Source organism: Budorcas taxicolor, chromosome 25, assembly GCF_023091745.1.
Source record: "Budorcas taxicolor isolate Tak-1 chromosome 25, Takin1.1, whole genome shotgun sequence".
Classification (NCBI taxonomy): domain Eukaryota; kingdom Metazoa; phylum Chordata; class Mammalia; order Artiodactyla; family Bovidae; genus Budorcas; species Budorcas taxicolor.
This window is the reverse complement of record NC_068934.1, coordinates 36,497,860-36,514,435: the sequence shown is the minus strand read 5'-3', so window position 1 is coordinate 36,514,435 and position 16,576 is coordinate 36,497,860.

Sequence of the window (16,576 nt, the reverse complement as noted above, 5' to 3'; positions counted from 1 at the left end):
CCTCGGCTCGCACTGTGCCCCGCACCGAAGAGGCCCGCGGGAGGGACCGAGCGATGGCGAAACTTAACCCTTCTGCCCTCCTCCTCGCCTAGAAGTGGCCCTTTCCGCTGGAAGACAGCCTCCCAGCCGCCTCTCGGAGGCCTGCCACGATTTCCTTCCGTCCCTGCCTCCCTCCATCTTCAAGCTCTCCTCACCTAGCTCCACATCCAGGTCCCACGTAGAACCCCTCCAAACCCAAACAAAACCCAGGAACGCCCCTGGGCCAGCCTGGCCCTCCAGCCACTGCCCTCCATCCCTCCTGCCAGCAGCTGCCCGCCCAGCCCTCCCCAAGTTCCTCAACCCCGTGCCTTCTTCTCTGTCCTGGGCTCCATCACCCATCTGCAGCATCTGATACCCATAGATCCAAGCCTCCAATGCCCGCCTTACCTGGCTCAGGCCTCCAATGCCCACCTTCCCTGGATTGTAGTCCTACCTTCTTGCCCCTAAACATCAAGGTTCCTAAAGCTCTCTCTTTCAGCCTGTTTTTCCTCTACACTTTCTCAGCAACTCATCTTATGGTTTCAAGGAGGTAAATCTGGGATTTCCCTGGTGGTCCAGTGGCTAAGATTCAGGGGGCTGGGGTCGATCCCTGGTCAGGGAACTAGATCCCACGTGCTGCAATTAAGACCTGGCGAAGCCAAATAAATATTTTTAAAAACCCACAAAGCCAACATGCCCTGCATTGTTAAAATAACTTAAAAAGGAGGTAAGTCAATGGCAACCCACTCCAGTACTCTTGGCTGGAAAATCCCATGGATGGAGGAGCCTGGTAGGCTGCAGTCCATGGGGTCACTAAGAGTTGGACACAACTGAGTGACTTCACTTTCACTTTTCACTTTCATGCACTGGAGAAGGAAATGGCAGCCCACCCCAGTATTCTTGCCTGGAGAATCCCAGGGATGGGGGAGCTTGGAGGGCTGCAGTCCATGGGGTCACTAAGAGTCGGACACAACTGAAGCGACTTAGTAGCAGCAGTCTGCCTTCCTAGCATTGACATTACAAAAAGTGGCAATCTGGCATTAACAGTTCTTTGGGAACTTCTCCATGCTCTACTGGTATTACACAGTCAACAAGTAATACTGAGCACAGACTGTGTGCTGAGCCTTGCTCTAGGTACTTGGAGACAAGAGTAAACAAAATAAAAGCCCCCCTTTGCAGCCAGCAAAGGTACATCTAGTCAAAGCTATGGTTTTTCCAGTAGTCATCTATGAATGTGAGAGTTGGACTATAAAGAAAGCTAAGCGCCGAAGAAATGATGCGTTTGCACTGTGGTGTTGGAGAAGACTCTTGAGAGTCCCTTGGACAGCAAGCAGATCCAACCAGTCAATCCTAAAGGAAATCAGTCCTGAATATTCATTGGAAGGACTGATGCTGAAGCTGAAACTCCAATACTTTGGCTACCTGATGCAGAGAACTGACTCATTTGAAAAGATCTTGATGCTAGACAAGATTGAAGGCAGGAGGAGAAGGGGACAACAGAGGATAAGATGGTTGGATGGCATCACCGACTCGATGGACATGAGTTTGAGTAGGCTCAGGAGTTGATGATGGACAGAGAAGCCTGGTGTGCTCCAGTCCATGGGGTCTCAAAGAGTTGGACACGACTCAGCGACTGAACTGACTGAACTGAACTTGCAGACAGCAAGCTCCGAATGTCCTTCCCAGACTTGTCCATCTTGCACTGTTTCCTCCAGTTATAATATGATCATTCTCCTAGGCTCCAAACCTGACTCTCCACCCTCCTTTGCGTCTTGTATGTAATTTGTTCCAGACCTCACCAAGTCTTTCTCTTAAGTGGGTGATGTGTAGCATCCTCTCTTTCCTCTCCATTCAGAGGATCCCACTCCAAGCTCTTACCCACCTTTGCCTGGATTAGAAAGTGAAAGTGAAAGTCACTCAGTCGTGTCCAACTCTGTGCGACCCCCGTGGACTATACAGTCCATGGAATTCGCCAGGTCAGAATACTGAAGTGGGTAGCCTTTCCCTCCTCCAGGGGATCTTCCCAAGTCACGGATCAAACCCAGGTCTCCCGCATTGCAGGTGGATTCTTTTCGCCTGTATTAGTGTAAGAATCAAATGGAGAATGTGCCCACTGTGTCCATGGAGAGAAGCTGTGGTGCTGCACTCTGGCCTGAGGCACTGGGGCACCTAGACAGGGAGGATGTCAGCTCCATTAGTCCGGGCCACTGTCCGGACAGTGGCTAAGACTACAGTGGCTTTCCTGCTGGTCCAGTGGCTAAGACTTCACACTGACAATACAGAGGATCCAGGTTCAATCCCTCGTCAGGGAACTAGATTCCAAAAGCCACAATGGAAAAAGATCCTGCATGCCGCAACTAAGACCTGGTACAGTCAAATAAATATATATATATATTAAAAAGATAAGCCTGAACACATAGGTTTGCAAGTTGGTGTCCCAACCAGGGGTTGTAATGGCCTTTCCTACATGCTGGAATATACAAAGACAAAAGGAAACTGTGATGAAGAAATTGTTCAAGATGGAGTCAGTTCAGACTGTTTATCAAGAAGAAAGCACAGCCAGCACTCTTAGAAACAGAAACGGATGATGCTGAAGACACATTGTTTATGTTCAATAACCCAAACATCAAAGGAAGGTGTGGCTGCCGAGAAAGCTTAATATTTGACTCTTCAGGACTATACAGTCTGTGGGCCCCAGGAGAACTGCAGAAGCTCCAAGGTTTATTGAAGAAACCACGTGACTTTCACATGCTCAAGGTCTGCTGTATCTGGCCACCCTACAAAGAGAACAAAGTGATACATTTAAAAATAATAATAATAAGCAAATGGATCTCCTGCCTCCAGTTTGGCCACCCTTTTATCTCTCCTACACACGGCAGTCAGGTCACTCATGCTACACCACAGCTCCTTTAAAACCCTCAGTGTTGGATTTCCTTGGTGGTCCAGTGGTTGGGAATCTGCCTGCCAAGGCAGGGGACATGGGTTCAATCCCTGATCCAGGAAGATTCCGCATGTCAAAGATTCCACAACTAAGTGAGCCCGCAGAGAGCCCGAGAGCTGCAACAAAGACCAGCGCAGCCAGTAAATAAATAAATGAAGCCCACAGTGTCTCCTGGATCAAATCCTGGACCTCCTTGCCTGGCTGTCACAGTGTGACCTGTCTTCCTTTGCTAACTCATCTCCCAGCACTCCTACTGGGATCCCTTCTCTGCAGCCAGAATTCCCCACCATTGCACTCTTCCTAGTGCTTGTCACCCACTGGAAGCCTTTCTCCTTCACAGACATCTCTGCACATCAGGAGAAAGTCACCTGCCACAACAATAGTCATTTGTGTTCTTCACAAAATATTTCTAGGTCTCTGCCTTCTAGGCACAGGCAAGGATTTGCAGTTAGATGTGGCCATATGGCTAGCTGTGGGCAGGGAAATGACAAATGGCAGATGATAAACATCTCTTCCAGGTAGGAGTGTGAGGAGGCAATGCACAACCCCAGCGTCGTCTAGCAAGACCCCCATCACCCCCCCAGCCCGGCTGCAGTGAGCAGAGATAAATTGTGGTATTTATCACCTTTTCTTTGCATTTCTGTCAATGTCTTATGCACCTTTGAGTCCTCAGGGCCTAGCACAGTGATTGGCGCTAGTAAATCATGTCCACTGAATAAGTAGCAAAAAAAAAAAAAAAAATCTGCCACCTTCTGCCATATGAAGCACTCTAAAGCTAAATAGAAGATGTCAGAATGTACTTTTCTGCATAATGGGACAAAATCACCTAGGGAATTTGTAGGTGTATAAAGTAGGTGCTCTACAGTCACCAGTGATGCAGTATTCTTAAGATAGGGTAGATGATTGAAAGTAACCCATCCCAAGTAATGACAAGGAGAGACACTCATGGCACTGAAAATGCTACTCCACCCCCGCCCCACACACAAAAGAAGCATCTCATATTGTCTCCCAGGTTCCTTCAGCACCCCCTCTTACCTCATGGAGCTGTGAATGCCTTGCACGTAGAAGGCACCCAGTGCTGTCATCTGAATGCAATGTACATGTATGCGTTTACTGCCATCCCAGATCAAAAGAAGGTGATGCAGGCCAAGATCCTTCCCGTGACACTGTGTCCTGTCAGCTTACTGAGTGCACACCATGCGTGTGACAGAGGAAGAAGTGTAACCACATATCCTGACACTAAACTCATGACATGTGAGGTCAGTGCTTCTGTTCCTAAATGGTACGTGAAAAAAGCCAAGAGCAGAAGCCTGATCTTCGTAATATGCTCACATGCTCATCAGTTTCATGGCCTCGTGCTTCCCTGCAGCCACATTTAGAGAGCTCTTACATGGACCAGGAAAATCAAAACGCCCTGGTGTGCAAGCTCTAGTTGAGAAGAGTTCCAGATTCTGGGGGAACTGAGGGGGACAGATGAACTCTGCCTGTGACACCTTCATAGGAGTGACATTTGGGCTGAATTTGGATTTCACCGGGCCAAGGAGAAAAGGAAGGGTGGGGTGATATGGGGAAGACGCCAGGAGGATGCAGTGTTGCTGTCAAGGCCCGGGGTGTGGGTGGGCATCCTGCAGAGAGAAGGCTGTGCCCACCAGACAATGGGTATTTAGAATCTAGTTCATGTTTACCCTACACAGGGAAGTAGGTGTCAAATACAGTCCTTGTTCTAGAAGGTTAAGATACATTCATGGACGAGGGCTCCCTAACAGTTTGACTCTGCTCTCCCCTGCTCTTTCCAGACCTCTCCCACACCAGACTCGAGTGCAAACTTGTCCTCGCAGGAGTGGCCACCGCAGGCCGGCCTGGCATGATCTGCCTCACCTGGGTTTGCGCCCGATCTCATCACCTTGAGCAGCAGAGCTCGATGATTTTAAACTTGAGCTGGAGCTGCCTGACATGGCCCCTACTCCCTTCCATGTCATCACCCATTGAAGCCAGTGTCTTTCAGCCTGCAGCCAGGTCCACCCGTGGACACCCTGTAAGTAGCTCTGGCCCCAGGGATGTTTGGGTGGTTGGAGCAGCCTTCTGAGGAGGCCCCCATGGACAGAGTCCTAGGGTCAGGAAGAGCAGGACTTACGGGGAGGGGATGGCAGCTTTGGACACGGAGTGTTTGTAGGGGAAGAGAAAGGTGATGGTGGAGGCTGTGTGACACGGGCTGAGGCCGACACGGGTTAGAGTCTGGACACACCCCTTAGGAGCGTGAGAACCTGGCTATATCCGACAGGCTGTCTGCTCTCAAGTTTCCTCAGTTACCATTTAGGAACGGAAGCACTTACCCATGTGCATAATTTATGAGGATTAAAGTGAGCGGGTTTAACGTCAGGACATGTGCTTACACTTCTTCATCTGTCACACGCATGGTGCACACCCAGCTGATGCGCCACAGTGTGAGGGAAGGGTCTTGGCCTGCACCGCCCTCTCCCAGCCTGGAATCGCAGTAAATGCATGGCATGCACGCTGCATTCAAATGACAGCACTGGCTGCCTTCTACACGCAAGGCAGTCACAGCTCCGTGAGGTAGGAGGGGAGCCGGAAGGAGCCTGGGAGGAGGTATGCGACTCCTTTTGTGGGCGGAGTGGGGAGGGCAGCTTTCAGTGTCGTGAGCGTCTCTCATTTATGTTACTTCAGGTCTGCCCACCTTGGTGATATTGGCTTCATCCACTTAATGAAAAAATTGTAAAGACATCTCTGGGGACTTCCCTGGGGATCCAGTGGTTAAGATTCTGAAGGCACAGGTTTGATCTCTGACTGGGAAATGAAGACCCCGGCATGCTGTGGGGGTCTTCAAAATAAAATAAAAATTGATGCAAAAAAAAAAAATCCATGATGTTGGCACATACACACACACAAGACATCACTGATTTCTTTTTCTTTGTCCCACTCAGCCCCAAGAAACAAATCTGTCAGTTTTACCCCAAAAAATATTTGGAATCTGTCTCCTCCTCGACCTTTCTACTATGTCTCTCTATTCCAAGCCACCATATTCTCCTTCCTGGATGACACATGACCTCCTGAAGCACTGCCTTCTTCTGCTTGGTTCCACTCCAGCCCGTTGTGATGACAGATACATGGCGCTCCATCAGCCACCTCTCGAAACACAAGGCACCTGACTTCCCTGGTGGTGAAGTAGTAAAGAATCCATCTGCCAATGCAGGGGACACAGGTTTGACCCCTGGTCCGGGAATATCCCACATGCCACAGGGCAACTAATCCCACGCACCCGCACTACTGAAGCCCGTGTGCCCTAGAGACTGTGTTCCGCAGCAAGAGAAGCCACCGCAATGAGAAGTCCACTCACCACAACTAGAGAGCAGCCCCTGCTCCACAACTAGAGAAAAGCTGGAGCAGCAACAAAGACCCAGCACTGCCAAAAATAAATAAATAAAAAGTTAAAAAATAATAATAAATTTTTTAAAAACCCCACAAAGCTCCTGAGGGCCAGGATTGCTATCTGCTTGTTCCCCAGTTCATACTCAATAAATGTTTGTTAGATTATTGATTTACTTACTTTTATTCAGCATTCATTCAACACGTTTATTGTATATTTACAGCATGTTAGGTACTGCTCTAACATGGAGGATACAAGGCCCTATAGGATAGAAAATGTTCCTTTTCAGAAACTGTTCCTACTGTCATGGGACATTGTAGTTGTGGGGGTCAGGGGGAGTAAACACTTAAAGAACAAGATAATTTGATAGAGATACATACTATGAAGTGTTAAATTATTTTAAAACTAAACGAATAAGTGAAAACATTTTCTGGTTTTCTGTTATCACTTAAAACTTTTTATTGTTAAATGCAACACAAATATAAAAAAAACAGCATAAAATAAATATACAGTGTTCTGGATTACTCTCAGGCAACAGTATCTTGTCAACACAGCCAACCCTGAGCCCTCCATGTGCTGGTCCCCAAACAACCCCACATCCCCCCTGACTAGCTGTGTACCCACCTCTCTGGGGATTACTTGCATGTTTTTTTGGAATGGTTTTTATCATGCAGGCCTGAATCTCTGCACATCAGGGTTTAGCTTCAACCCACTTTTGGTTTGTCTGTTCTGTTTTAAATATGTTTTTTAGGTCTCTTTTAATCTAGAGATTCCCTTTTTCCTTCCTTTACAACTTATTTACTGAAGAAATCAAACCATTTGTCCTGAAGACTTTCCACAGGATTTTTGTGGATTCTCTTCTCCCATTGTTGTCTCTTTAGTGAATTTCCTCTCCGTTTGTATTTTCTACAAATTGTAGTATCTAAAGGCCTGGGCTTCCCAGGTGGCTCAGTTGTAAAGAATCCTGCCAATGCTGGAGATGCAAGAGACATGGGTTCAGTTCCTGGGTCTGGAAGATCCCCTGGCGGAGGAAATGTCTACCCACTCCAGTATTCTTGCCTGGAGAATCCCATGGACAGAGGAGCCTGGCAGGCTACAGTCCATGGGGTCATACAGAATCGGACACTACCAAAGTGACTGCTGCTGCTAAGCTGCTTCAGTCGTGTCCGACTCTGTGCGACCCCATAGACAGCAGTCCACCAGGCTCCCCTGTCCCTAGGATTCTCCAGGCAAGAATACTGGAGTGGGTTGCCATTTCCTCTTCCAATGCATGAAAGTGAAAAGTGAAAGTGAAGTCGCTCAGTCATGTCTGACTCTAAGCGACCCCATGGACTGCAGCCCACCAGGCTCCTCCGTCCATGGGATTTTCCAGGCAAGAGTACTGGAGTAGGGTGCCATTGCCTTTTCCGACTGAAGTGACTGAGCAGAGGCTTAATCAGATAAAGGTTTGATTGTTTTTTGTTTTTAATTAATTTTCTGGCTGCACTGCATGGCATGTGGGATCTTAGTTCCCCAACCAGGGATGGAACCTGCACCCTCTGCAGTGGAATTGCAGAGTCTCAACCACTGGACCTCCAGGGAAGTCCCAGTTTGATTGTTTTTTGGAGGGAAGATGCTTAATAGGTGGTGATGTGTCTTTCAAGTGAGGTCCCTGTCTGATTATCTCATTCTGTCTTGTTAGTCCCATGCTTAGACTCTAAATTCAGGAAGTATAACCAATAGTGTTTTAACTTATCACCCCTTGTTTATTTACATGCTGGAATACTTCTAAATAGAGAAGTTTATCATCTATGTGGTTACCTGGTGGTAATGTTTCTACAGGAAGGGGAGAGTAAAGGCCTGTTGTTGTTGGTCAGTCACTAAGTCACGTTCAACTCTTTGTGACCCCACGGACTGCACGCCAGTCTTCCCTTATCCTTCACTATCTCCCAGAGTTTGCTCAGACTCACGTCCATCGAGTTGGTGATGCCATCCAATCATCTCATCCTCTGTCACCCTCTTCTCCTCCTGTCCTAAAGGCCTGACTCTCCCTCTATAAGCAGTTTTCAAAATAGCTCCCTAGCATCTTCCAAAGGAACCAATTGGTGTTCGCTTTGTTTGTGTATTATTATGGCTTCTTGGATTTAAATGTATTTGATATGTTTTTGGTTTGTTGCCATTTTTATGCTATCGATGTTCAAACTCTCCCCTCTGTGACCAGCAGGAATGTCTTTAAGTGAGTTCTGAGTCATGTTTGATCTATTCCTCCTCATCTTTGATCATTCTTTGCTTTCTGGCCAGATGTTTCAGGGGCACCTTGTACATTCTCTGCCTACACTTGCAATCAGACATTTTTCCAAGACATCCTGTTGTCTTTCCATTGAGTTAGACAAGGCTGTGGTCCATGTGATCAGTTTTATTAGTTTTCTGTGGTTGTGGTTTTCATTCTCTCCACCCTCTGAGGAATAAGGATAAGAAGCTTATGGAAGCTTCCTGATAACAGTCTTGTTCTGATGGGCGGGGCCATGCTCAGTAAATCTTTAATCCAGTTTTCTGTTGATGGGCGGGGCTGCGTTCCCTCCCTGTTGTTTGACCTGAGCCCAATTATGGTAGAGGTGATGAAGATAATGGCAACCTCCTTCAAAAGGTCCCCTGCACGAACTGCCACACTCAGTGCCCCCAGCCCTGCAGCAGGCCACCACCAACCACCGCCTCTGCTGGAGACTCCTGGACACTCACAGGCAAGTCTGGGTCAGTCTCTTGTGGGATCACTGCTCCTTTCTCCTTTCTCACTATGACCAAAGCTAATGGAGGTGATGGAATTCCAGCTGAGCTATTTCAAATCCTAAAAGATGATGCTGTTAGAGTGCTACACTCAATATGCCAGCAAATTTGGAAAACTAAGCAGTGGCCACAGGACTGGAAAAGGTCAGTTTTCATTCTAATCCCAAAGAAAGGCAATGCCAAAGAACGTTCAAACTACCACATAACTGAACTCATCTCATACTCTAGCAAAGAAAGAAAATGAAGTCGACTCTTTGCGACCCCATAGACTGTAGCCTACCAGGCTCCTCCGTCCATGGGATTTTCCAGGCAAGAGTAATTCTCCAAGCCAGCCTTCAACAGTACCTGAACCATGAACTTCTAGATGTTCAAGCTGGATTTAGAAAAACCAGAGGAACCAGAGATCAAATTGCCAACATCCGTTGGATCATCAAAAAAGCAAGAGAGTTCCAGAAAAACATCTACTTCTGCTTTATTGACTATGCCAAAGCTTTTGACTGTGTGGATCACAATAAACTGTGGAAAATTGTTCAAGAGATGGGAATACCAGACCACCTTACCTGCCTCCTGAGAAACCTGTATGCAGGTCAAGAAGCAACAGTTAGAACCAGACATGGAACAACATACTTGTTCCAGATCAGGAAAGGAGTATGTCAAGGCTATATATGGTCACCCTGCTGCTTATTTAACTTATATGCAGAGTACATCATGCAAAATGCCAGGCTGGAAGAAGCACAAGCTGGAATCAAGATTGCCAGGAGAAATATCAATAACCTCAGAAGTGCAGATGACACCACCCTTATGGCAGAAAGAAAAGAAGAGCTAAAGAGCCTCTTGATGAAAGTGAAACAGGAGAGTGAAAAAGTTGGCTTAAAACTCAATATTCAGAAAACTAAGATCATGGAATCTGGTCCCATCACTTCATGGCAAATAGATGGAGAAACAATGAAAACAGTGAGAGACTATTTTTTGGGCTCCAAAATCACTGAAGATGATGACTGCAGCCATGAAATTAAAAGACACTTGCTCCTTGGAAGAAAAGTTATTATCTACCTAGACAGCATATTAAAAGGCAGAGATACTACTTTGCTGACCAAGGTCCATCTAGTCAAAGCTCTGGTTTTTCCAGTAGTCATGTATGGATGTGAGAGTTGGACTATAAAGAAAGCTGAGCACCGAAGAATTGATGCTTTTGAACTGTGGTGTTGGAGAAGACTCTTGAGAGTCCTTTGGACAGCAAGGAGATCCAACCAGTCAATCCTAAAGCAAATCAGTCCTGAATATTCATTGGAAGGACTGATGCTGAAGCTGAAACTCCAATACTTTGGCCACCTGATGCGAAGAATTAACTTATTGGAAAAGACAGTGATGCTGGGCAAGATTGAAGGCAGGAGGAGAAGGGGACGACAGAGGATAAGATGCTTGGATGGCATCACCGACTCGATGGACATGAGTTTGAGTAAGCTCCGGGAGTTGGTGATGGACAGGAAAGCCTGGTGTGCTACAGTTCATGGGGTCGCAGAGTCGGACACGACTGAGCGACTCAACTGAACTGTTATCTTTTAGGGAAAAACAGCATTTCAAGACAATCGTTGGGCCACCAGCAATGTTTATCACTACTGAGGTAGTAACTGTTTCTGGGGCTTTTGGAGGACAAAGCTAGGAAGTTTTTAAAAGAGATAAAACACCCAACAAATTCACATTGATATTTCTGATTCAAATTTAGGACCAGTGTAGTATTGACTATAGCACCTTATGTCTGTATTTTCCTTTTTCCTACACTCAGAGTCCTTCTCATATTACTTTTTGCTTTTGTTTTTTGTGATATCTCCTTTATTTTCTTTTTGAAAAAGATTTATTTGTTTATCGATGGCTATACTGGGTCTTCACTGCTGTGGGCAGGCTTTCTCTAGTTGCAGAGAGCGGGGGCTACTCTCTCATTGTGCTCCAGGGGCTTCTCATTGCAGTGGCTTCTCTTGCCGCAGAGCATGGGCTCTCGATGCTCGGGCTTCGGTAGTCGTGGAGCACAGGCTTAGTCGCTCTGTGGCATGTGGGATCTTCCCAGACCAGGAATCGAACCCCTGTCCCTGCATTAGCAGGCAGATTCTTTACTGCTGGGCCACCAGGGAAGTCCTGCACTATCTGCTTTGTTTAGGGAAGGCAACAAGGTACCATTTTCTCACTAGAGTTCAGTGAGTTTGCCCTTAATGCAGTTTTTGTCAACTTGCCAGCTCACGAGCAACAGAATGCTCTAGCTAATTTGAGCAAAAAAGAAGAGAGAGAGTTATCTGAAAGATTCTTAGGAGGCTCATAGAATCTCTGGGCAGGTAAGAGAGGCAAGAAGGGAGGAGACACAGCCAGAAACGTGGCCGGACACACCACAGGGGAGCCTGGGGAGCCCCACTGCCCCCGACCTCGGGAGACGGCTTGCCCCACTAACCATGGAGGCCCGTCATGCCGCCCTGCTGCCCGGAAGCTGCGTGTTCTGTGGTCAGTGTAACCAGAGAGTGGTCTCTGGGCTCTCCTTGTTCCCTCTTGAGTAAGCCTCCTGTAAGTGCCTCTCTGGCAAGTGACACCTGTGCCCTCCCCAAGCTAGCTGATAAGTCGAGTTCTGTTCCTGCTTTGGGTAGACAGGATGTGTAATACAGAAATTCTACCAACATAGAAGAGCTGCTCCAAAAACACCCTGTGGTGTCCCCGGATGGGGCGGATGCAGGCACTCTGAGCTGGCAGTCTCGGAGCCTCCCTAGACGCGTGTTTAATACCTGCTACTCTGGTGAGCACCACTGTGAATTTCTGCCTTGTCCACATGGTCAACATGTCAAGGTTCATCCTTTCCTTTACCTGATATTTGTGGCTGCCCCCTGACCCGTGGTGCTGCATGAGGCCTACATTGGTTTGGTTGTTTTTTTCCTAATCAAAGTACCCAATGCATTTGCTTGCATTCTGAGTCCAGGGCTCATTCACTAGGTTAAAGGAACTCTCTGTTTTAAGCAAATAATGTAAATAAATATAAATAAATGTGCACGTGGCTTTACAAGATTCTTGCTGCATATTATCTTCACTGCAAAGAACAAAAAAATGATACGATTGATGTTTCTACTCCTAGTATAAACCCTTCACTGGCCACACTATCAGGTTACAAATATTATCATCTGATAAGAAGTTGGTAAAATTTTTTTTTTTTGGTCAGGTGGCATTCAGAATCCTTGTTCCCCGACCAGGGATTGAACCCAGGCCATCAGCAGTGAAAGCGAGGAGTCCTAACCACTGGGAAGTGCCAAAATGTTCTAAATTATCAAGACTGTGGATTTACTTTGCACATTAATAATGTCCACTTACAACATACATTTAACAATGACGTTCCTCATTCTAAGTGTATGTTGAGTCAGGTGGCACTGACGAATATTTCAAGACCAGCATGATTAATGTCATTTAAAAATTTAATATCCAGAACATGAAGACAAGCCACTACCATTTTTTCAATGCTTAAAGTCATGCAATATTCAATTACGTAATTTACAAAATTTCATTAAGGAATGATAAATACACACCTTGAGTTCTTAATTAAATGGCAAAGACAGGAAGCCATAAACCAGTATAGAATCATTTTGTCCTGCTGCAGTAATAAAAAGGCTGAAATAAAACACGGAAGTGACATGGTGGCAGTATAATCCACGGTCCTGTCAGCAAGTGCTGTTGGAGGAAGGTGGATTTGAAGAAACAAGCAGAAAGCCATGTTAGACTATGTTTGGAAGAAGTACAACCCAATTTATGGTATGTTGTTGTTTAGGCACTTAAGTCGTGTCCAACTCTTGTGTGACCCCATGGACTATAGGTCACCAGGCTCCTCTGTCCATGGGATTTCTCAGTCCAGAATACTGGAGTTGGTTGTCATTTCCTTCTCCAGAGGCTCTTCCTGACCCAGGGATTGAACCTGTGACTCCTGTATTGCTCAGACGGCAGGAGACCTGGGTTTGATCCCTGGGTTGGGAAGGTTTCCTGGAGGAAGGCACAGCAACCCACTCGAGTGTTCTTGTCTGGAGAATCTCATGGACAAAGGAGGCTGCAGGGTATAGTCCATGGGGTTGCAAAGAGTCGGACACGGCTGAACGACTAACACTCCTAAGTTGCAGGCAGATTCTTTACCACTAAGCCACATTCAGTTCAGTTCAGTCGCTCAGTCGTGTCTGACTCTTTGAGACATGAGCCATATAGTATTTGCCAATTGTTTTAATCAGGAAGTACACAACTCCTTTTTTTTTTTTTCAATCAATCCCTGTGTTCTGGGAAAAGATGTTTTCAACAAATAACACTAACTCACATTCACTGAGCTCATCTGTACTGGGCATTGGTGTAGCTTTAGCATCTTTCCCTGTGGTCACTCACTCCTAACCCAACAGGCTAGTGCTGCCTCCACCCCATTTCTTCAGATGGAGAAACTAAGACACAGAGCAGTTATGCAGCATCCTCAAGGTCACCGGTCAGTAGGTGGCCAAATTAGAAAAAGCATCAGGAGGTTTGGCTTCAGAATTCCCACTTGTAACATGATAGCTACCTCTTCAATTTTATTTGTATTTTATGGGAAAGAATGTAGTATGCAAAATCTGGGAAACGTAATGCTTTGACTGGGAAATGAAGTCAGTCCGTTCAGTCGCTCAGTTGTGTCCAACTCCTTGCGACCCCATGGACTGCAGCACGCCAGGCTTCCCTGTCCGTCACCAACTCCCGGAGCTTACTCAAACTCATGTCCATCGAGTCCGTGATGCCATCCAACCCTCTCATCCTCTGTTGTCCCCTTCTCCTCCTGTCTTCAATCTTTCCCATTTATCAGGGTCTTTCCCAGTGAGTCAGTTCCTCGCATCACATGGCCAAAGTATTGGAATTTCAGCTTCAGTATCAGTCCTTCCAATGAATATTCAGGACTGATTTCCTTTAGGACTGATTTCCTTTAGGGAAATGAAGTATCCCCAGATAAAGTTTGGTGCTAGAAATCACTAAGTGCAATGCTACCAAATGTCTCCAACCAACAGAGTTATTCTGGTTAGAATCAAGAACATTTAAATATAAATCTTCACCATATTTTTTAATAAGGCAGGAAGTACCCAAGAAAACATTCTGTACCTCAGAGATTCATTCTGTGACAAAGTATTTAGAGTTGTATTTAATGATGCTAAACTGTTTTCTGGTTTTCATTTGATTTAATTGATCTGTTTTTGGCTGTGTTGGGTGCTCCTGGCTATGCTGGCTTTCCTCTGGTTGCGGCTAGCGGAGGCTGCTCTCTAGTTGAGGTGTGTGGGCTGCTCACTGCAGCGGCCTCTCTTGTCGCTGAGCACAGCCCTGCGCGCATGGGCTTCAGTGGGTGGTGGCTCCCGGGCTCTAGAGCGCAGGCTCGTTGGTTGCGGTGTGTGGGCTCTGCTGCTCGCTGCATGTGAGATCTTCCCAGACCACGGATCAAACTGGCGTCTCCCGCATTGGAAAGCAGATTCTTTACCACTGAGCCACCAGCAAAGCCTTCTTGTTTGCTTTTTAAGCTAAAAAAACGCCTGTTCCAATTTGCTTTCTCTAAAGAGAACTATGCTGTGGAGAAATTTGAAAACCAGCATCTGGAAAGTTTTCCCCTAGTATATAATTCTGCTATCAAAAGTGGTGTCTCACCTGAAAGACGCATTTGTATACTTAAACTCGGGAGTGGAATCGGTAGATAGGATTGGAAATTAAGTATTGTGCTGTTAACAGGCATGGCCAAAGATAATTTCTCCCATCCCAGCCTGTTTCGGCAAGGTCTCTCTTTCAGCTTAAAAAAACCAACAAAACAAAACACTTTATTGAGGTATAATTGACATAATAAACTGAACATATTAGAAATGTACACTCTGATAAGTCTGATACATGTCAGGCTTACACAACCCTGAAACCATCACCACACTCAAGAACTCTTTCAGCCTTGATAGCCATGAGATACAATAATGAAACAAGCAGACTTTAGAACTAGACTTTCTAATTGCTCTGTTGCAAAGTGTTAGGACATGACTTGAAAATAAGAAGGTGTGGCCCAGCATAATGCCCTACTTCTTAAGCACATAACTATGTCCTTGCAGGGAGGGGAGAGGAGAGCGACTCCACGGGACAAACCAACAAGTGTACCTACAGGCGAGTTATTAAGGCCAAGACAGACAGTGGCGATCATGGGGATAGCTCATACCCTTGACAAGCATGGCATTTGGCTGTGGTCTTCCTCCCCAGTAACACACAACCCTAGGGTCTTATCATGATAAAAAAAGGTGTAACCAATCTTGGTAGAAGAGTATCGACAGTATGCTGACCTGTACTCCTCAAAGCCATCCAAAAAGAGGAAAGTGTGAGAAAATCTCTACAGTCAAGAGGAGCTTAAATAGACATGTTTTCCTGAAGGTTTTACTTTTGTTTTAGGTTCGAAGGATTCATTAACAAATCAAACCACTTGTGGCACATATAAACAATTTTTTATGGAAGATTATTGGACCTCATTTCAATATAGTCATTAAAAGAAAAGAAAGAATAGAGAAAAGTAACAGCATACACATCACCAAATTGGGCTGACCAAGATCCAGAATTAAGCAGCAATGGGAAGTACCTTGTTAACAGCAATCTGGAGTCCCATTTGGGAAAGCCCCCTGGGCAGTGCTTTCACCCTTCGGTGAGACTTCAAATTGCAGTTTGGGGGGCCCCTGTTTATAATCCCAGGCTGAAAACTGATATCAGCATCAGATGGTGTACAAAAAAATGCAGCTTTACAAAGCTGTTTCACAATTTTTGTGAGTCACAAGAATTCTTAGACCTTGGGGGATTGGCGAGAACTCCAGGGGCTCAAGAATCCCAAGACCCACCCCCTTTCTTATCTAAAGGGCTGCCTGATTGCTGCGCTTGCAAGTGAGCAGGTAGGTACAGAATCTGAGCAGAGTCGGAAGCAAAGTTGGAGGCCTGCTCTCCTGCCTCTGAAGCCTGAACAAGACTTCCTCCATTTTGATTTCCCTAACAAGACACATCTAAAAATGTGATATCTTGGGACAGAGAAAGGACATTGGGTAAAAACTAAAGAAATGTGAATCATCTATGGACGTTAGGTGGAAAAAGAATGAAAACAATCACTTTGCTTCCACTGAAACTAGTAACATTTCACTAGACCCGAAAGGCTTTATTCCTTTAGTAAATAAAATTTTGTGGGGAAATTTCATCTTTTTTACGCTTTCCAAATTTCCATTTATAAGTGCATATATATACTTTTTAAATGACTATCTAAGACACAAATTTTAAAGGTTTTGGAGTGCTGGTAAGGAACAAGGAACCTTTGTGCACTGTTGGTGGGAAGGTAAATAGTGGTGGTGCAACCACTATGGAATACTGTATGGACATTCCTCAAAATAGTAAAAATAGAAATACCATTACAAAAAGGTTTTATTGATGGAGATTGCTGCTGTAAAGAAAGA